The sequence below is a fragment of the Poromitra crassiceps genome (assembly GCF_964638095.1).
Source record: "Poromitra crassiceps genome assembly, chromosome: 7".
Classification (NCBI taxonomy): Eukaryota; Metazoa; Chordata; class Actinopteri; order Beryciformes; family Melamphaidae; genus Poromitra; species Poromitra crassiceps.
Window position 1 is genome coordinate 24596851 of NC_139628.1, and position 22118 is coordinate 24618968.

The 22118-nt window shown below is 43.9% G+C and overlaps 1 long non-coding RNA gene across 1 annotated transcript; it reads right to left on the minus strand.

The window, feature by feature from the left end:
* Positions 1–925: 925 nt before the first annotated feature.
* Positions 926–2969, minus strand: LOC310780322. Its single transcript, XR_014552920.1, has 3 exons — positions 2878–2969; positions 2382–2474; positions 926–1030 (listed from the first exon to the last, which is right to left on the minus strand). It is a non-coding gene; the product is annotated as an uncharacterized lncRNA (long non-coding RNA).
* Between the last annotated feature and the right edge of the window lie 19149 nt (positions 2970–22118).

The following is a 22118-nucleotide window of genomic DNA, read 5'->3' on the forward strand; positions in this document are numbered from 1 at the left end:
GTCTATAAAAAAATATCTGCCATATCGGCAAAGATAACGGCCGATACCGATATCGGTGATCGGCCAATATCAGCCGACCGATATATCGGTCGGGCTGTAGTCATAAGTGATCATTCAGATGGATTACTTTTGTATGAGTGTTTTTTATTTGGGGAAATTCTGCATAGTATACCTTTAAAGTAGACTGAATGAAGACTAATGCTTGGAATTAATAAGCATAATATCACAACTACAATATCAAGTACAGTAATTGAGATGATCATTTTGGCCATAATGATGCAATTTCATTTGGGGAAAAGCTTCAACATTTACCTTGTCTTGAGAGAGCGCTGGTCTGTGAGTTTGCCGGCATGTGAACGCCGATAGCCAGGTGGGGCGGGGCTTCAGCCAGGTGGGGCGGGGCTTCAGCCAGGTGGGGCGGGGCTTCTCCGCTTTGAGGCGTCTGTGGTTTCGTCTCCTCAGTCTGACCGCTGGGAGACGAAGCCTGGCAGCTGGGTGGGAAATGGAAATGAATGTGGTTACTTTATATGTTAAATGTTGCATGGATGCAATTTTGTGTAAGCCTTGCAAACTCAATTTCCTTCAGTGAAAAGTTGAAGGGTTGTTTCTCCACGAGCAAACCGGCAATTAGGGATGTATGACCGGGTGTGGTAAGTTGGTCAGCTGACCACTCTGGCAGGTACTTAACAACTTGAAGGTCCTGCCCTATTCTTGGTAAGAGCTTTGCTGCTGCAAAGTCGAGTAGATCATGACTCAATTTTCATTTTTGGGTGAAGTGTTCCTTTAATAAATACATGTTTCTGCAGTTTATACAACGTTGCCATGTCTTCCCAGTTTCAGTCCATGTAAACCATCTCATATCAAGTGATCATATTAGAGTTTGCGTTTTAACACCTTGATGGTGTTTGACTGTCCAGGTCCTCCTGCTGCATGGGGCTCGGTGCCGGTCGCTCAGCGGACTCGTACTCTTCATCCTCCTCCTCTTCCTTAATGGGGCAGAATAGGCTGAGGCTGTCTGAGTGCTCCACACCTGGGCAGAGACAGAGTGATGGAGTTATAACTCCCTCCACACACCTGGGCAGAGACAGAGTGATGGAGTTATAACTCCCTCCACACCTGGGCAGAGACAGAGTGATGGAGTTATAACTCCCTCCACACCTGGGCAGAGACAGAGTGATATAGTTATAACTTCCTCCACACCTGGACAGAGACAGAGTGGTGGAGTTATATCTCCCTCCACATTATATCTCCCTCCACATTATAACTCCCTCCACACCTGGTCAGAGACAGAGTGATGGAGTTATAACTACCTCCACACCTGGACAGAGACAGAGTGGTGGAGTTATATCTCCCTCCACATAATAACTCCCTCCACACCTGGGCAGAGACAGAGTGATGGAGTTATAACTTCCTCCACACCTGGACAGAGACAGAGTGATAGAGTTATATCTCCCTCCACATTATAACTCCCTCCACACCTGGTCAGAGACAGAGTAATGGAGTTATAACCCCCCCCCCACACACACACACACACACACCTGAGCAGAGACAGAGTGATGGAGTTAGACCTCCCTCCACACCTGGGCAGAGACATAGTGATGGAGTTATAACTCCCCCCACACCTGAGCAGAGACAGAGTGATAGGGTTATAACTCCCTCCACACTTATAACTCTATCACTCTGCATCTTATAGCACCCCGGTGGCCGCAATGCATCAAAACCGTTTGGAGACCTGTGTACCGGCCTACCGGGGTGTGCTATGTGTGTGCCAAATCAATTTGAAAGCTTTTGACCACTCAGACACTGAGCTAGAGCCATTTTACAATACTAGGGATCTCGCATGCTCGATTCCTAGGCTCGCGAGCTATCGCCCGTCCTGCAGCTCGCCAAGCTGGCCCTGCTTTATGACATCACTGATGATGTCACAGTGGGATTTATGACATCACTGATGGTGTCACAGTGGGATTTCATCAGTGGGATTTATGAGGGATTTATGACATCACTGATGATGTCACAGTGGGATTTATGACATCACTGGTGATGTCACAGTGGGATTTATGACATCACATATGATGTCACACTAGGATTTATGACATCACAGTGGGACAGAGAAACAAACAGACAGACAGAGCCCCAGCTCCCATATACTGACTGATGATGATAGGGGAATAATAATAAGGATCTGACCAAAAACAATAGGTATTCCAAGGTACGCCATTACCAAAAATGTTTAATTGGCTTTGATGTGATATTTTCCACGAGAGGTTATAGTGCTCGACTTTAAGTGAATATTGGGAATCTGCTTAACCAACCCCTAGGCTACACATAAAACAAAAACAAAACAAAAAAGGGGGAGGAAGAGAACTGTAGTAAAGACATACTTGGCTGTGGTTCGTTCTGCTCTTCCTCCTCAGGGAGTTCACCTGCACCTGACTCCTCTTCCTCCTCACACACAGCGGGGAGCCCAAGGTCATCTGGATCAAGGATGCAGTTTATTGATCAATATGTCTTTCTATCCATATATTCAGCCGTTAATCTATGTAGCCGATGTAGTCATCCATCTGACTATCAGCCAGTACTTAAGTCAAAACATTAGATAAATAATGGATTTATTCATAATAATAAATGGGTCGGCAACTTGGCTCACTGAAGGGATTTTATATGCCTTTTGTGCAAGTTTACAGGTTAATAAACTTCCCTAAATCCCCCTGAATTTGACATGAAATTAGAAAGTAGGACGATGGTCAAACATTAAGGGGTGTTTAGTAGGTCTTGATTGTGGTAACGCTAACTCTTAGTTTGAAGAGATTGGGGGGTAATTAATTATTGCTGGGAGACTACAGAGTAGGCCGTTATCTGTAATCACGTGTCACCAACCTGCTCTCTCTAGTTTGACCCGAGGCTGCAGGAGGACCTCCAGCTGTCTCCTCTGCAGCTCGATCTCCTGCTTCAAGCCCGAAGCCTCCTCCTCGTAACCGGCTACTGTTCTTCCTACAACCGCTAAAATGTCCTGGGCGGCTGCTGCCAGTCTCTCCGTGACGATTCCTCTCAGTATCTCAGCTTTAGACATGCTACTGAAACTCTCACGTGTCCCACAGACCGCACTCTTCTCCTGCATCATGTTATCGAACCTGGTAAACAAAGAGAAGTTCACTCAGAGATTGGCCAGGCCGGAGTCTAAACAACGTAACACCGCCGGAACAAAAATAACACTTCCGGTCCTATCATTTGAGAGAAACAACAAATTAAGGGACACAACTAACTAAACTATCTAATATTTTGAGTGTTTTCAAATGACAATAATGCCATCAAATAGCTTGAAACGTATACATGCTCGAGTGGAGAGGTATCCAAGTTGGATTAAAAGAAAAGGTGGTTCACACTACGAAGCACAACACTATGAAGAGGACACCAAACTCCAGTAGGTGGCGGTAATGCACATACATATGTTTGCCAACCGCCATAAAACTCCAAAAAAGAAGAAGACTACGCACAAGCAAAGAGCGTGGAAGGAAAGTTATTTGGCACAAGGTGGGGGTAATGGGCTTATGGGGGAGACGCTGCACAGAGATTTCTGGATGTGGTTGATGGTGTATCTGGAGCAGATAGATAAAATACTGAGAGATGCATTTGTGCAAACTCAGGCGTCTGCCTCTGAGTGATATGGAAAGTAATTATGAATTGGAGCACTTTGGCTAGCACTTTGGGTGGATGTGGTGTTATTTTGTTGTTGTGTTTATTTTAGTTCAATTCAGATCAGTTTAGGTTGAGTTCAGTAGATGGCGGTAATGCAACATTTTGGATGCCAACCGCCGTAAAACCAAACAGAAGAAGAAGAAGAGAAAATAAAGTTTTAGTTTCTAGTCGGATAACATTCGTGTCCGCACTCCGTACCAAAACTAGAAGAACTGATCACAACATTCCTCCTAGAGCGCATGGCGTCTATTAACATGATGCAGGAGAAGAATGAGCACCGTGGTGGGACACGTGAGAGTTTCAGTAACATGTCTAAAGCTGAGATACTGAGAGGAATCGTCACCGAGAGACTGGCAGCAGCCGCCCAGGAAATCTTAGCGGTTGTAGAAAGAACAGTAGCCGGTTACGAGGAGGAGGCTTCGGGCTTGAAGCAGGAGATCGAGCGGCAGAGGAGACAGCTGGAGGTCCTCCTGCAGCCTCGAGTCAAACTAGAGAGAGCAGGTCAGTGGGGCAGAGACTGTACTACTATTTTAACCTCAGGCCAAGCACGTTATCTTGTGAATTGATTAGTCACAAATTCCGCCTGCACCCAGTACAATTAATTAGCACTGCAAAGTAAACTGTCCGAATCAGTAACAGTCATTCAGATTAGCTTTGTGATTCCCATCTTCTTCCAACAAAGCACACCATAGTGCGCGCCAATGATCCAGTGGCTCTGGATCATCGCACTGTGCGAGGTTGCGAACCAGTTGTACAAGATGAAATTCGAGTGAAGTGATGCTTGGTAGATCAGTAGTAACGTTATGCCGAATACATACCAGCAGTAGACTTCAAATATTCTAAGAGAAATAATGTTAACTTCAGAAGTGTATGGATGGAACTTACTTTAACAGCAGTAGACTTCAAGGCTTCTAAGAGGAATAATGACCAAGTGTAGGGAACTCATTTTAACAGGGGGATGAATTCAGCCTGTCTCTACCTGCACATTCTTTTTTTCTGTTTGCATTTCTTATCAGTTTGTTTTGATTGTGTGCAGATAAATAATAACATATAATCACTAAACATGTCCAAGTCAAATAGAGAGCATTGTGAAAGCGCCAGTGTCAACAACAAAAAATATGACTTACTCTTGTTGGTCCTTACTATGAAAATGAAGTCCTTGATGCGGTCAAGGACTTTGTCAGGACTTTGTCTCTCTCGCGATATATATTGCTATTGTTTTATCGGCCAGCCCTAAAACTAATCTATACACTCAAAACTTTCATCCTGTATCCAGATGATGTGCATCCACTCCCTGAGTGCGAGGAGGAAGAGGAGTCTGCTGAAGGTTTATACACTATAACCTTGATCCCTTATACACATGGCTTTGATCTGCTCCCTGTGTGTGACGTGGCAGAGATGTCGGCTGGAGGTCAACTCTCTGTGGAGGAAGAGCAGAACCAACAGCACCCAAGTACGTCTTTACACTTCTCTTTACATGTTTTCTTAGTAAAGTTGTTTATAATCAGTGTTTGGGCTGTTCAGAAGAACAGTGCTGCCACCTAGAGGCCTAAAAGCCCAGTTCACACCAAAGCAATGCAACGAGTTGAAACTTGCAACTGCTTGCAATGCTCTGCAACTCTGGCTACCTTTAAAATGGCTGGAGTCGCGACGAGACGGGTCTGTTCAGAGGCAGACCGATGCAACGTTGTTCTAGAACAGTTTTGTGGTGTTTGCGAATCATTGGTGTGAACACAGACCCACCCAGACAAATGGTGTTTAGACTAAAGAGAAACATCTCAACTGTAAATTAAATGAATAAAGAAAGAAAGAAACACAGAACTCTGATCCAGACTTACTGAGATTGTGTTGCGAGGCAGTTGTGTACTCCTGGAAATAACCCATCTGCACACCACCATGATTTCCAGCCAAGCAAAAGGCACCATAGTGTCACTAATGTCCAATAAAACCCTAGTCTCTCCCCAGACTCAAATATTAAGTTGAATCGCTGCGCTCCGCATACTACATAAGTGAGTCTGTGCCAGTTAACAGCCACTGCTGGTTTTGAAGGCGGGTTGAAATTGAATGAGTGACAGGTCGTAGCACCGATGAGAGAGCAAATGGGCTGCGCCTCCCGTCGAGTCCCGTGTTGTCTGATCACAAAGTCGTTACTGATTGGAGAGGACTGAAGCCATCACTGGCATATGTCTGGCCAAGTGAACGGTTCCCTCCCATAACCAGCCCTCTGAGGGAAAGTGTCCCAGACCCAGAGAGAGCTCTGCAGCATGCAGTAATGTAGTGTATCAGCGTAAGAACTCTCATGGGTCTGGCGTCGAGACTAATAAAACCCTCTCACTGCCAGCCTTGCTGCCACGTCCTGCACCTGAGTTGACTCCAGGGGGCAGCGCCGAGCAAGTCATGAAAATAACAACGCAAGACGAGCCTCCAGCTGACCCATACACTAGCAAAGGCTGTGATAAAAGCTCCCCAGGCTGTTCCGGTAAGATTGCCTCAAATCTTATTATCTATCAAATTTGGTATGTGGGTGATGGTATCAAGTTCTGTGTCCGGCCACAGCTATGCAGTTTTACGTGCGATCGGGCTGAAACTTTCAGGGTGTGTATTAAGGGCACCGGTGCAGGTGACCTGATGGAGCCTGAATTTCTAATTAGGCTAATTAGCTAATGATGTGATGTCATCAGTTGATGATGTCATCAGTGATGATGTAAAAAGTGATGTCATAAGTGTGCGCGTGCACACACACACACACACACACACACACACACACAAGGAGGCATTGTGACAAGACTGGTCAGTGATGTCACACACACAAGGTGGCATTGTGACAAGACCGATCAGTGATGTCATAGGGGGCCACACACTGATGTCATCAGTAATATAATGGGGCACGCACACACACACACAAGGAGGCATTGTGACATCACTGATGCAATACCATTTATTGAGCAACACACACACGCGCGCCAATAGGGAAGGCAAGGCCGAGCTACAGGCGAGGCCGCGAGCTAACCGAACATGCTGAATGCTGAATTTCAGATATTGCTCTAATCAGCGCGAAACATAGATGACACAAAAGCCCCTTCTAAACATGCAGTGAAATACGGATTATAACCAGCTGCTAGCCGGTCGGCCTCTATGTTTAGAAACAATTAGCCGCCTTGTGCGCACTCCCGCGAGTGCGGATCATGACCATCTGAGACCCTAGTACAGGATCCGCATTATTGGAAAAACGGCTGTTGTTTAACACCGGCAGTGCATGTTCCGGATCATGTATGTCTGAGTGGGCGGGTGGTTAAATGGCACTTTACAAACCATTAATGTCCCAGTGATCATTATTTTCATGAATGGACGTAGCGTTAGTTACGTGGCTGGATTATTTGGAAGAGAGCCAAATTAGGTGAGTAAACAAGTAAGAGTTGAATCGTTTCTTTCTCTCCCATCTGCCAGTTTAAAAATGCAACAAGGAGATGATAGCCTACTACTTTTAGCCTACTGCATAGGCTTAAGTACCCGCTAACTTTCACATAGCCTATTAATCAATTAATCCTTCGGGCAATCGCTTATATCAACGAATTAAACGAGCAAACTCATGGTTTCCTCAAGTGCTGCAAATGGCTTGAATGGTTTATTTTCCTTCCGACCTGTCTGTCTTGTCGGCTATGTAAAAATGCAAGAGTTGCATCAGCCTATATCGAGACATATAGCCTAACTTTTGAGGGGAGAAATAAATTGAAAACTAGTCAGATATGACTTGAATGCCACTTGTAAAATCATCCACAGTGTAATGTTAGTGCGACGGTGCGACCGCTAGTTTGACTGGCGGCTTTTGGGCAATGTAACAAAGGCAAGCGCTCACTTTTTCTGGCACATTTGTCTTTGTCTTTGTCTTTATTTAAGATCCCCATTAGCTACAGCAGAGCTGCAGCTATTCTTCCTGGGGTCAAAAATGACATTGCCACCCCACGTTATCGCCTGAATGCGTGGGAATGCATCTTCCGTTAAAACTGCATGTTTTTGAATCGAGTTTGGTTACGGATTCGCTAAAAAGCTGTTTCCACATCACATTTATTTTTATGATACACCCTACCGCACCCCCTCCCCCCGCCCACTCTACTCGCTAGAGAGAATACGGACCATTTCCAGCTGTTTCTAAACAAAGACTCCTCATGTCTAGAAAGGTAAAACCGGAAAATATCCTGCTCTGGCTAGCCGGACATGATCCAGACTTCATGTTTAGAAGAGGCTAAGCACATATTAATTAAAAATAAATGGCGTTAATGAGCTAGAAAATGGCATTCGTGACCTTGAACTTTGACCTTTGACCACCAAAATGTAATGAGTTCATCCTGGAGCCAAATGTAACTAAATTGAGTCAAGGCATCCTGAGATATCGCGTTAAAGGGGTTGAAATGAGCAGTCGTGAGGTCACAGTGACCTTGACCTTTGACCACCAAAATGTACTCAGTTCATCGTTGAGTCCAAGTCGACGTTTGAGCCAAATTGGAAGAAATTCTGTCAAAGCATTCATGAGAAATCGCGTTAACTTGCTTGGAAATGGCGTTTGTGAGGTCACAGTGACCTTGAACTTTGACCTTTGACCACCAAAATCTCATCAGTTCATCCTTGAGTACAAGTCGACGTTTGAGGCAAATTTGATGAAATTCCGTCAAGGCGTTCCACAGATATATGTATGGTTTATTGATTGATTACAATGTCATCTGGGCTTTTGATTTTTGCAAGCTACAATTTCAGCATTTTTGTTTGTTTGTAGATAAGGCCATAAAAGTTTGTGAAAATAGACACAGGTCCTTGAAAGTGCTTGAATTTAGGGTAGCATATCTCCAGATTATATTTCTTGCTGTGCTGTGTTGTGTTAGAGAAGGCAAGAGACCACATAGTCTGCCATCACTGACACAGCACCGTTGAGAAGTGTTCATACATTCAAACCTCTCTCTTTTTAATTGTGAGCTTCTGCTAGTTCTCATCATACAAATTCTTATTGTTGTTACAGTAATTATTTAACCTAGATCCATGTCTCAAACTATGCCGTGTTGGGTCCTTGAATTTGGGGGAAAGGTCCTCGAATTTATATATATATATATTATTATTTTTTCTTTTTCTTTTTTTTGCGTGCGTGCGTGGCAAGGAAAACCAATACAACCAGAGAGCTTATATAACTACTTGGTATATGTATTTGAACATAAACATTGTGGTTTTCCCCCCACATTTATTCAGTCAATACTAGTACAGTAGTACCTACACTTTTGTAATGTTTTTAAACAACCAGGCAAACAATGTATGTTTTTATGTTGCCCTCTTGGCCAGGTTTTTTGCCTGGTTAATGGAAATAATAACAATGATAATAAACGTGAATATACATTTTCACATTTGGATATTATTTAAATTTTTTATATTCGAATATATATTAGAATATGGAATACTCTTTGACAGCCCTATTCCATGCAAGGTTTCCCTTGATGGTTTCAGAACTCTCAGGTCTTTTCAAGATGCTATTTGTCTGGTTGGTATCTGACTTGGTGCTCAACAGAACTCCCCGGGCCCCTGGGGCTCACAAACCGTTGCATGAGATTGCTGTTGTAGGAATCGCTCCCATCGGTCAACAATATTTAACTGTGGTTCATTGGGCAGCTCCCGGTGGTCAGTAGTAGAAGACATGAAGACATGACAGTACAACCCCTCAAGTGGGAATGTGTGATAAATAAATTCAAAAAGGTGAGTAAATGGGAGTGTTGAGTTTGACACAACAAATCTTTTGACCAGGTGTGGAGGACACTGGGAGTCTGGGCCTCTTCTGCCATGTTGATGAAGAGGAGGATGAAACCTTTGAGCTACCAGCACAGAGCCCCATTCAGTGTCGGAAGAAACTGAAGGATGTGGATGATCAACCACCATCAAGGTTTCAATCACACACTCCTATTATCACTTGCAGTGTTTCCCCTAGAACAGGGGTGCCCAAATTCTTTCCCATGAAGGGCCAAAACTCAATCTGGGTGGAGGGCCGAGGGCCAAAAATAAACGTTGTGGAATTACATTAAAATGTATTGTGTTTTATAGAAAATTAACATTCTAAATCTAAAATAACATTTCAATATAATAACCTACTTTTGATCTGTTTTGTAATTGTAATAATTTGCAATTGGTTATATATATTTAAAAAAACATCTGCATTTGTGGGGAGCGTAAACATTTAATCAGTAAACACCCAGTTAAAAACAGTTGTATTTTCCACCTTTGTAATCAAGAGAGAAATTTGACTTAATTCACAACTTGAAAAATCCTCAAGGTACTTTGAAAATCAGCTTTATTGTCCATCTTTTGTAAACAATTTGCCATGACAATTTGCAGGGATGCAATCTCAGGAGTGAACACAGTATCCGCAGCCACATTCAGACACTGTTTCACAAAGTCACCACATGAAAAAGCTCGTCCACCCTTTGCAATCAGTGCAGATATCTGATAACTTGCCCGAGTTGCATTCTGGATAAAAAATCGGGGGGCCCAAACTTGGCCCGCGCCCCCAAATTGGTCAGCACTGCCCTAGAAGATTTTTCAGGCCTGGAGGGATTTTGAAACGGTGGGGGCCCTCGCTGGCGACGCTAAACTTTTAGCTAATCTGTTCCCATCTATGTTCGCAATGGCATCCCAAGTATCATCATACTATGGGATGCGATGCGAACAGTTGTATTATGGGATGTGCGTTTCCCAGGCAACGAAACACAAGTTGACACGTTTTGGAACAGCGCCGCACGCTGGCACGATGCTCCTAATATCAAATTACTTATCGTTTTGAATGATTTGGCATCTTCTATTACTGTCAACACCAGCATTGTTGTATTGTAATCATATGCCATAAAGGTTTATTGAAATTCTGGGGAGAGCAGGGGGGGGGGGGGGGGGGGGGGGGGCTGGCGGGGGGCCTGTAGAATGGTAGGGGAAACACTGACTTGGATAGTTTATTTGAGAATGAGACAGGAATACAAGGCAATGGGCCCTATCTTCGTACAGGCAATATCCCATATTAGCGCTTGCGCACCTTGTTTGCCGCCCAGCAGCAAAAAAAAGCATCCCCACCTCACGGGAGCATAATTGTAATGATTTATACAGAAACATAACTGTTTAAAAATGATATAATTGTTTGGGTAGACGTGACCTCCCTGTTTTTAAGTTAAAACAGCCCCAAAATCTCGTGAGGATGCCATACTTGCGGGGGAGCATAATTTATCACAACAACGGGCACAAAGATTAGAGGCGTGCCAAATCATTTATGCACCGCGCAAACGGGATTTGGGCGGTGTTAGCCACCAGAATTATTCACAGGTGTGACCTGGCAATGCCAGGGCGTTATATCAATCAGATTCCCGTCTCGCAGTCGATGTAATACAATTTGCGTGAGGCATGCTGTACTTCTCCCTATACGTAATTTGGATAGGCGTAGGCCTATTGACTGTATATATTATCCCTATCTCATAACGACACCATCACATCATATACAGTACCTGTTAAAAACATCTGAGTTTTGATGCAATTCAGGTTATTTTGTTGACTGGGGTGGGACAATAGAAACGTGTTTGCAGCGGGTAAACGGCGGAGACAAAAGAAAAGATTGGAGGATTTACAGTGGACTCAATTAAAACTCGACTCGTGCCGAGGCTTGTGCCAGATCGGCTGTGATGCCAACGACCCTCCGGGTTATAGCAGGTGAAGGTGAATAGCCTATTGCAAGTAGGCTACAATGTACAAGTTTTCTCAATTCATTTACCATAACCCCTCCTTGCGATGTGATAAAAGTTTCTCAGTGAATTATAGTTGATTGCCTCGCCGAATAATCTGCTGTTTACCCAATTGTAGCAGCAGAACTTGATGTCCTGGCGTGGAACGTCCGTGAGTAATGAGGTTTTTGCGCTGCACAGCGTGGAGATTATGGTGCACGATCAAGCGCAGCCAGTGTTTTTACGCCTAAGAGGTGGTTTTCAAAGCTCTTAGCGCAAAGTAATTGCGCGCTGCTGACGATAGGATAACGCCATCTATCCCCACATTTTAGCGCTGAAACGCCTGCTTTGGCCTATGCCCAGTACAATTATAACAGGCATGCGCTTGTGCCCGCCCCCAATTTGCATTGCGCACGGCCTTAAACGAGTGCAAAACCGCTAAATTACCACTTTTTGGATGATAGGGCCCCATCATGTCAAAGGCATTGTTTGCGGGGTCCGGGTTGTGTAGCGGTAGATTCCCTGCCTACCAACACGAGGGTCGCAGGTTCGCGCCCCCGTGTTACCTCCGGCTTGGTCGGGTGTCCATACAGGCACGATTGGCTGTGTCTGCGGGTGGGAAGCCGGATTGAGGGTATCTGTCCTGGTCGCTGCACTAGCGCCTCCTCTGCTCAGTCGGGGGGCGCCTGGTCGGGGCAGAAGGGAACTGGTGGGAATAGCGTGATCCTCCCACGTGCTACGTCCTGCCGTTGAAGCTCCCCGCTGCGGGGAGGGCGCGGTGGCGCAGTGGTAGCGCCGTCGCCTCACAGCTAGAAGCGCTGAAGGAGTGCGTCCTAGGGATGCACATTTTTTATCAATTTCCTTAATCGGTTAATTGGTCAGGTTAACGATCGATTAATCGATGAATCATTATATTAAAAACTGCTTTTGACACACAAAATGTTGCTTTTCTTTAGGGCTACCCCACAAGTTGATCAACCAATTAAACTTCCTGCATTAGCTGTCATTGTGCTTGTGGACGTGAGATATTTCAACATTGTATTACAATGTTTACAATGATTACTGTTGTCTTTTTGGGTGTAATTCTCCCACCCTGGACGTTCTGTCTGCTAGCTTGGCTTTCCTCTTCCTCTGTATGAGCAGTGAAAGTTACATTTTGCCCTTGTGGTGTTAAATAATTTCAGAAAAGAAAAGAAAAATGATAAAATAGCACATAGCCTACATTGTCGATTAATCGGTTAACATATTCATAGCTTTCAAGGGGCGTTACGTTCTGCCGGGAACGCCCACCTGGCGGTCAAAAAAAAACATGTTCATTCCGCAGTGCCCGCCGAGTCACTAGTAGGGATGGGCATTTCTAGCAAAAACACTATTCGAAATTCGCTGGCCAAATTCGAATTTAATTCGAATTTCGAAAAAAAAAAAAAAAATGTAAAAAAAAAAAAAAAAAAAAAAAAAAAAAAAAAAAAATTACATTTTTAATTTTTTTTACATTGACATTTTCGAAAATAAAAAACAGTTTTGACAATCATGAGTGGTTGTGGTTCATTAAATATTTAGTAGGCTCAGGTCTGAGTGCCAAAGGGGTGCCAAAGTCACCCCCTCTCCCTCTTCATGGGATTTCATCCGCCATTCATTTTTCCATAAACCTTGCTTAAAATGCTTATAGCGATTTGACTATACCGGTACTTAGAATCAGGGGAGACAATGCAACATTTCACTCAAAAAAAAAAAAAAAAAAAAAAAAAAATGTTTTTTTTTTTTTTTTCGAATTTCGAATTTCAATAATAAAAGTCGACCTTGATAATAACAACGATTATTCGAAAATTCGAAATTCGATGCCCATCCCTAGTCACTAGTTTCTCACGCTGTTTGTTCAGCCAAAATGCCGGATACCTGTTGTGCTATCGGTTGCACTAACCGACGAGGAGACACGCCTGGCTTGTGCTTTTACAGAATGCCGTCGGAGAAAGAAAACTCACACACACACACCCACACACACACCCACACCAGTCCCCTTACGAGGGAACTGCTTTTTACTGGCAGAGCTGTGCTGCGTTTCCAATATGAAGCAGACACTGGAGTCACGGTGCAAAGTGAATCGATTCACCGTGTCAGTATGTCACTAATGAAACAGAGCTGTGCTGCGTTTAAATATTCCTGACTGGAAACTGGAGGAAAAAAGACCGCTTTTTGCTGCAGCTGCGTCTGGTCAGTGTTCAGCGCCATTGTTGTTTTGAGTTTTGACCGCCAGAAGGGGCGTTCCTTGTACCTACGTAACGCCCCTTGAAAGCTATGAATAGTTTGATCGATCAAATTCTTAATGATTGATTAATCGATTGTCAATTAATCATTAACATCCCTAGTGTGTGCCCGTCCGCATGTCCTCGAGTGCCCACTGTCCGGGTGGGGTCGTCAAAAAAGGGCCTTTCTGTGTGGAGTTTGCATGTTCTCCCCGTGCCCCCTGGGGGTTTCCTTCATATAGGAACCCCTCACCAAAACTTGCAATATCCTGGTCGCTGAAGTGGTGCCTCCTCTGGTCATTTGGGGCACCTGTTCGTTGGAATAGCGTGATCCTCCTACGTGCTATGTCCTACCGGTGAAGCTTTCCCTGTCAGGTGAAAAGAAGTGGCTGGCTAACTGCCCATGTCTCGGAGGAAGCATGGAGCCAGTTTCGGCTCTCCCCAGATTGGCAGAGGGTGGAGCAGCAACCAGGAGAAATACATTAAAATTGGCACTAATGGGGGATAAAAATGGGACAAAAAAATCGAAAAAAAAAAAAAGAAGCTCCCGGCGGCTGGCAACTGCGCATGTGTCGGAGGAAGCATGGTGCTAGTCTACGGCTCTCCCCAGATCGGCAGAGGGTGGAGCAGGTGGATCAGGGCAGCAAGGGAGAGTTTCAAAAAGACCTTTATTTACACCATCATTTAATGAAACCTTAATAATAATAATAATAATAATTTATTTATTTTATAAAGCGCTTTTCAATGACCCAAAGACGCTTAACTACAGCCGATTGATTTGCAACAAATAATGGTGTGTAGGTCTTTCTGTTCACAGTGTGATTGGCTGTTTTTTTCTCAAGTCAAGTTTATTTGTATAGCCCTAATTCACAAGCATGTCTCAGAGGACTTCACAGAAAATATGTCTAGCTAAATCTAGCTGACACAACAGCAGCAATTACAGTAGTAATAATAACAAGATTGAACAATCATATGATTGAGAAAGGGGAGAGAAGGGCGGTGGAATGTGGGGAGGAGAGAACAGGGAAAGGAAAGGACTTAGGAGCAGGTGAAAGGGAGGAGGTGGGGAGCAGGGATTGTGGAGGAGAGAGCAGGTAAAGGGTGGAGGTGGGGAGGGAGCAGGGGAAGGCTGGAAGAGCAGAACAGATAGGATATACTGTGGGGGAGGAGAGAACGGGGAAAGGAGGAGATGACATGCTTTAGAATAGAATGAGTGCCATGCTTTAGAATAGAATAGGTGACATGCTTTAGAATAGAATGGGTGCCTCTCTCAGTACAGGACCGATTGACTTCAGTTGTTTTTGGACGTTTGCTTGGAAGTTGTGCTGGCCACCTGGCTCCCTGTGTGTTATATGGACTAACACATTTCAGCTGTTTAAACTGGCATGAGGGTGAATAGATGATCCTTTCATCTTAAAACATATGTTCTTCCAGCGATCAGTCTGAGAGGAGGAAACGAGGGAGACCTCGGCTCACTGAAGCACCAAGCCGTCACAGGTCCATCCTGTCGTCTGGAGCAGGGAGGTCAGCCCTCTACATCAGAATGAAGGTAGTTTGTTAGATTTTGTAGCAGCTTGTAAGATTAGACTTTGTTTGCCCAATTTTGCATGACTAGCAATGCCTGTACAAGTCTTTATCCACGAACAGTCAGCATCCTGGACTCATTTTCAGGACTCGTGACTCGATTTGGAATCAAGCATTCATGCATTCAGACTCTGAAGTTGGAGACGAGGACTTGGACTTGTTAATTGATAAAGACTGTTTTTGGTTTGTTTATTTTTTCTTTATTTTTTTGTTGTTGTAATATGCCCTAATACTTTAGTATGAGAAAAAGATGTTAGATAGCTATATTAATACCGTGACATTATTTAATTTCGTGCAAGGGCAGGCACGTGTTTCCACCTACATGTTGATTCACGCTCAACTCATGTTCAGTAACTCCTGTTTCAGAATCAGGTCATGGGGAATCGACTCTTGACTCTTCTTTGGGGTCTTGGAATTATACTCCGACTCGATCATTGGGCACTTGAGACTCTACTCAGATTCGAGATGTAGTGACTTGACTACTACACTGTCCACTACACTACTCAGGAGCATTCGGCCAAGTTCATCAACCTGTATCTGTAAAATCTACATCAGGGGTGGCCAAACTGTTTTGGTTGTGGGCCGCATACAGAAAAATATAAGGGGTCGCGGGCCAAACTATATTAAGCGCGGCAGTTTTCAACCTGTTTAGACTGAAAGCGGGTGGGGGGGGGGGTAGTAGATCAGAAAACCCTTGTGCCATAATTTTTTTTTTATTTCCACCTAAATAAATACCGTAAATTCCGGACTATAAGCCGCGGCTTTTTCCCCGTTTTTTGGCCCTGCGGCTTATATAACGGTGCGGCTTATCTATGGATTTTTTCAGAAAAAAAAAAAAAAATACAAATAAAATCTCTCTTTTTTAGCACTCTTTCTAACTATAAATCCACTTCTGTTTTAATTTCCTCTCTTGCCCTCTTTTCACCACACCGCGGACACTGTGTGCACTGTAAAAATAAACAAAGGTGGTGTTGTGTTATGTTGTTTTGTTGAAATGTTACGGTAATACGGTAAATGGGAGCTTCCTCAAACAGCCATCTCTTTCCCGACAATCCCCTCTGTGCGTGACCCCTTACATATGGTAATTACGGTAAGCAAACGGCCACTCGGCCAACAACTCCCTCCCCCGACTACCAGGAGAAAATCACAAACTTCGGCGAATTCACACAAAGGAAGATCAAGGAATATTCCATCGAACCGGAGCAGATCATAAATATGGATGAAGTGCCTTTGACGTTCGACCTGCCACTCACTCGGACTGTTAACAAGAAAGGTGAATCGTCGATCACATTGAGAACCACTGGGCACGAGAGAACGAATTTCACTTGTGTTCTGGCCTGCTCTGCATCTGGAGTCAAGCTGCCGCCAATGGTGATTTTTAAGCGGATTACGATGCCGAAAGAGAAAATTCCCAGTGGGATATGCCTCAGAGTCAACAAGAAAGGGTGGATGATGGAAAGTGTCATGAAGGAGTGGCTGGCTGAGTGCTACGTCAAGCGCCCTGGAGGATTCTTTCACCAAAAAAAAGCTTTGCTCGTTCTCGACAGCATGAGGGCTCATATAACAGATTCCGTGAAAGCAGCCATCAAGACCACAAACTCCATTCGGGTTCCGAAAGGCTGGACTGCTGCGTGATGATGACGCCGGCACAGCTGGGCGCCTTCAGAGGCTGTTCGATTCCGACACCGACAGTGACGAAGAGGAGTTCCTTGGTTTTGAGAGTGACAACGAAGGAGAGAGGAGAGTGGTTGACGAAGCCACCCTGAACCTGTTCGTTTCCGACACTGAAGTTGAGGACTTTGCTGGTTTCAGTACGGAGGAAGAAGAGGAAGACGAGGATTAGTGACTTGACTTTGACTCTGACTCTGTTTTTGACGCTGCACCTTCACCTAAAAGATGAAGACAAGGATTACGGTACCTGGTTTGATTGTTGACAGCACCTTTTGTTGAAATGTTAATAAATGGGAGCTTCCCCAAACAGCCATCTCTTTCCCGACATTCCTCTCTGTGCACGAACCCTTACATATGGTAATTAAACATCAAAACACCCGCGGCTTATAGTCCGGTGCGGCTTATATATGTAAAAAACAGTCAATTTTGGTGCTGCGGCTTATATACCGGTGCGCCTTATAGTCCGGAATTTACGGTATATGACACATAGGTTATTGATGTGCTCACCTATTAAAATGGGTATTTCTGTATGTTTTCAAATATTTTCTTTTCCTGTGCCAACAGGTTAAGACAGATAATTTCACTCAACATTCAGTATTAAAAATGTAAAAAAATAAATAATAAAATACAAAGAAATTAGTAGACCAGGTCAGGGTACTCAAGTAACCCATTTCCAATGGTTTTACATGGGAAAAACGAAATGGGGAAACAAAGCTTTTCGTTTTTCCGTTTCAAACTTTAAAATGGAAAAAAAGCTTCACCCGGAAAAAGAAGAAAAAAAGTGCAAAATTCATGGCGGGCCACTTAAAAACAGACAGTGGGCCGCAGTTGGCCCACGGGCCGTAGTTTGGCCACCCCTGACTAGATGCTCCTGTCTGTAGAAGTCTTCTCATTTAGTCAATCAAAGATTTAATTAGCTTACTATCCTTTAAAAAATTACTGGCTTTTAGTTTCATTTTTGCTGTCAGTCATTTTGTAAAAGTCACGTTCTTCAAATGGTGGAGATGTAATTTGGGATCAAAGGTCTTCTTGTCTTCTAGACAGGACAGGAATCCCCCCAGGTCAACCAAGAAGAGCTTCATCCTCTACAGAGGAAAGATGAAGCCACCAAAGACTCTCCATCCACCTCTGCCATGATGACAAGTGATGAAACCAAGACACACACAAGGTCAGTGAGAGAGATGTGGAATGTGAACGGTTGCTGTAAGGGCTTGGTGTCACACATAACATTACTTAAAGGATGGCTTTACCAATAATCAACCCATTTTGTATCACTATAATCTCGGTAATATAAGCACATGGACAGTGTTTACCTTCTCTGTTTTCAAGTATGCACACAGCCATGGAGAATCCATTGAGAGCCTTAACGGGCCTTAATGACACATTTCAGCTGTGTTTAAACTGGCATGAGGGTGAATAGATGATCCTTTCATCTTAAAACATATCTTCTTCCAGCGATCAGTCTGAGAGGAGGAAACGAGGGAGACCACCAAGCCGCCACCTAGATCTCAGGGTCTGCATGCTGGAGGACTCCAAGATCAGTATACTCTCAGCCAATGGTAAATTTAAAGAGTTCAATTCAAAATTGAAATGTCCAATAACAATGTATGTTGCTTGATTTGATTGACAATAAAACTTACTTGATCTGAATTAGTCTCCTTATAAATGTGTTTCTGTGCCAGTGTTTAAGAAATACCCGGTGCAGGAGGTGAAGTGTCTTCGAAGCCTACAGGAGGAAGACTTCCTGGACCTGCTGAGGTCCAGGTTCCCTCAACTGGCTGGAGGAAACAAACCTTTTGACCTCTTCATAACCAACCACAGCAGGAAACTGCAGCTGCTGAAACTAAAGACTCTGACACCACAGCAGATCCACAGGTCCATCCTGTCGTCTGGAGCAGGGAGGTCAGCCCTCTACATCAGAATGAAGGTAGTTTGTTAGATTTTGTAGTAGCTTGTAAGATTAGACTTTGTTTGCCCAATTTTGCATGACTAGCAATGCCTGTACAAGTCTTTATCTACGAACAGTCCACATCCTGGACTCATTTTCAGGACTCGTGACTCGATTTGGAATCAAGCATTCATGCATTCAGACTCAGAAGTTGGAGACGAGGACTTGGACTTGTTAATTGATAAAGACTGTTTTTGGTTTGTTTATTTTTTCTTAATTTTTTTATTGTAATATGCCCTAATACTTTAGTATGAGAAAAATATGTTAGATAGCTATATTAATACTGTGACATTATTTAATTTCGTGCAAGGGCAGGCACGTGTTTCCACCTACATGTGGATTCACGCTCAACTCATGTTCAGTAACTCCTGTTTCAGAATCAGGTCATGGGGAATCGACTCTTGACTCTTCTTTGGTGTCTTGGAATTAGACTCCGACTCGATCATTGGGCACTTGAGACTCTACTCAGATTCGAGATGTAGTGACTTGACTACTACACTGTCCACTACACTACTCAGGAGCATTCGGCCAAGTTCATCAACCTGTATCTGTAAAATCTACATCAGAGGTGGCCAAACTGTTTTGGTTGTGGGCCGCATACAGAAAAATATAAGGGGTCGCGGGCCAAACTATATTAACTCATTGAGTGCCATGGACGAGCATGTTCGTCATTTCGTTTAGTAACGTAGAGTGCCAAGGACGAGTATGTTCGTCAATTGTGTTTTTTGACGGTGGGACGTCAAAGCATCAAAGCACGGCATGGATCAAAGCATCAGGCATCTCCTGTACAAATATGGGAGCTATTGAAGGTGTGTAACCTATTTTACAGAACCCTTAGGTGGCGACAGTGCTCTCCAGATTACAGAAAGGCGAGGAAAAAACAAAGAAGAAGTCGTTGGGGAAACGGAAATCGCATCGCATCCGTATGCATCGATATGCATGAAGCATAATGTTAGCTGTGCCTGCAGCAGCCAATCTGCTGCCACAATTGAGCCCCTCCGTGTCCGTTGCGACAGCACATCCGCATGATCAGCCGTGGAGTTGTTATTATTCTCAACTGGAAGCATGGGAGCCGGTGACAAACACACGCGGAACGCTGTAAAAAAGCTGGATGTCGCGCACCCTTCACTGTGCACAGCAAACGCAGCAGAAAGCCACCAGAGACACTCCCATACGGAGGAGGAGTGTGCAGTTGAGGCGGGGGGGGGGGCACGCAGAGCAGCACACAACACTGACCCAGACAGACCCAGACAGCAGGACAGGATTGGCAAACGCAAGCCAGAATATCCGATGCCCACCAGCAGCAAATCAAGACCAGCAAGAAGCTGCAACCAGCAGCGCACGCAGGGGCCAGCGCTGCTGGTTGCAGCTAAAAAATATTATTCTGCCAAACAAAATTCCCTGGCCTTCACTGTTTTATTGAAGGAAATTATTTTTGAGGTGTGACTACATTAGAAAATATTAGCTTCAGAGTCAGTGATGTGCTTGAAAATTTCACAAAAGGCTCATTATCTCAGCTTCTAGAAAAAAATTGCTGTTTTTGGTTAAATCAAGCTATCTTCTCCAGCTCATAACTAAAGAACGGAAAATGGGATCAATAAACTTTTTTTTGCAGATGATAGAAGAGAGTCTCATCGTTCTTTGGGCGTGTTCGGTGTTTACATAGTAATATCACACAATATTCTGTGGGCCTCGAGAAATCACTGAAAACGCTCTGAAACTCTGGCACTGGGAGCGTCCGTTCTCCAAAAGTGGCTGGCACTCAATGAGTTAAGCACGGCAGTTTTCAACCTGTTTAGACTGAAGGTGGGGGGGGGGGGTTGTAGACCAGAAAACCCTTGTGCCATAATTTTTTTTTCCCACCTAAATAAATATATGACACATAGGTTATTGATGTGCTCACCTATTACAATGGGTATTGTAATAGCCAAACTGTTTTGGTTGTGGGCCCCATACAGAAAAATATAAGGGGTCGCGGGCCAAACTATATTAAGCGCTGCAGTTTTCAACCTGTTTAGACTGAAGGGGGTGGGGGGGGGGGGGGGTTGTAGATCAGAAAACCCTTGTGCCATACATTTTTTTTTTTTTTCCACCTAAATAAATATATGACACATAGGTTATTGATGCGCTCACCTATTACAATGGGTATTTCTGTATGTTTTTAAATATTTTCTTTTCCTGTGCCAACAGGTTAAGACAGATAATTTCACCCAACATTCAGTATTAAAAATGTAAAAAAATAAATAATAAAATACAAAGAAATTAGTAGACCAGGTCAGGGTACTCAAGTAACCCATTTCCAATGGTTTTACATGGGAAAAACGAAATGGGGAAACAAAGCTTTTCGTTTTTCCGTTTCAAACTTTAAAATGGAAAAAAAGCTTCACCCGCAAAAAGAAGAAAAAAAGTGCAAAATTCATGGCGGGCCACTTAAAAACGGACAGTGGGCCGCAGTTGGCCCACGGGCCGTAGTTTGGCCACCCCTGACTAGATGCTCCTCTCTGTAGAAGTCTTCTCATTTAGTCAATCAAAGATTTAATTTGCTTACTATCCTTTACAAAATTACTGGCTTTTAGTTTCATTTTTGCTGTCAGTCATTTTGTAAAAGTCACGTTCTTCAAATGGTGGAGATGTAATTTGGGATCAAAGGTCTTCTTGTCTTCTAGACAGGACAGGAATCCCCCCAGGTCAACCAAGAAGAGCTTCATCCTCTACAGAGGAAAGATGAAGCCACCAAAGACTCTCCATCCACCTCTGCCATGATGACAAGTGATGAAACCAAGACACACACAAGGTCAGTGAGAGAGATGTGGAATGTGAACGGTTGCTGTAAGGGCTTGGTGTCACACATAACATTACTTAAAGGATGGCTTTACCAATAATCAACCCATTTTGTATCACTATAATCTCGGTAATATAAGCACATGGACAGTGTTTACCTTCTCTGTTTTCAAGTATGCACACAGCCATGGAGAATCCATTGAGAGCCTTAACGGGCCTTAATGACACATTTCAGCTGTGTTTAAACTGGCATGAGGGTGAATAGATGATCCTTTCATCTTAAAACATATCTTCTTCCAGCGATCAGTCTGAGAGGAGGAAACGAGGGAGACCACCAAGCCGCCACCTAGATCTCAGGGTCTGCATGCTGGAGGACTCCAAGATCAGTATACTCTCAGCCAATGGTAAATTTAAAGAGTTCAATTCAAAATTGAAATGTCCAATAACAATGTATGTTGCTTGATT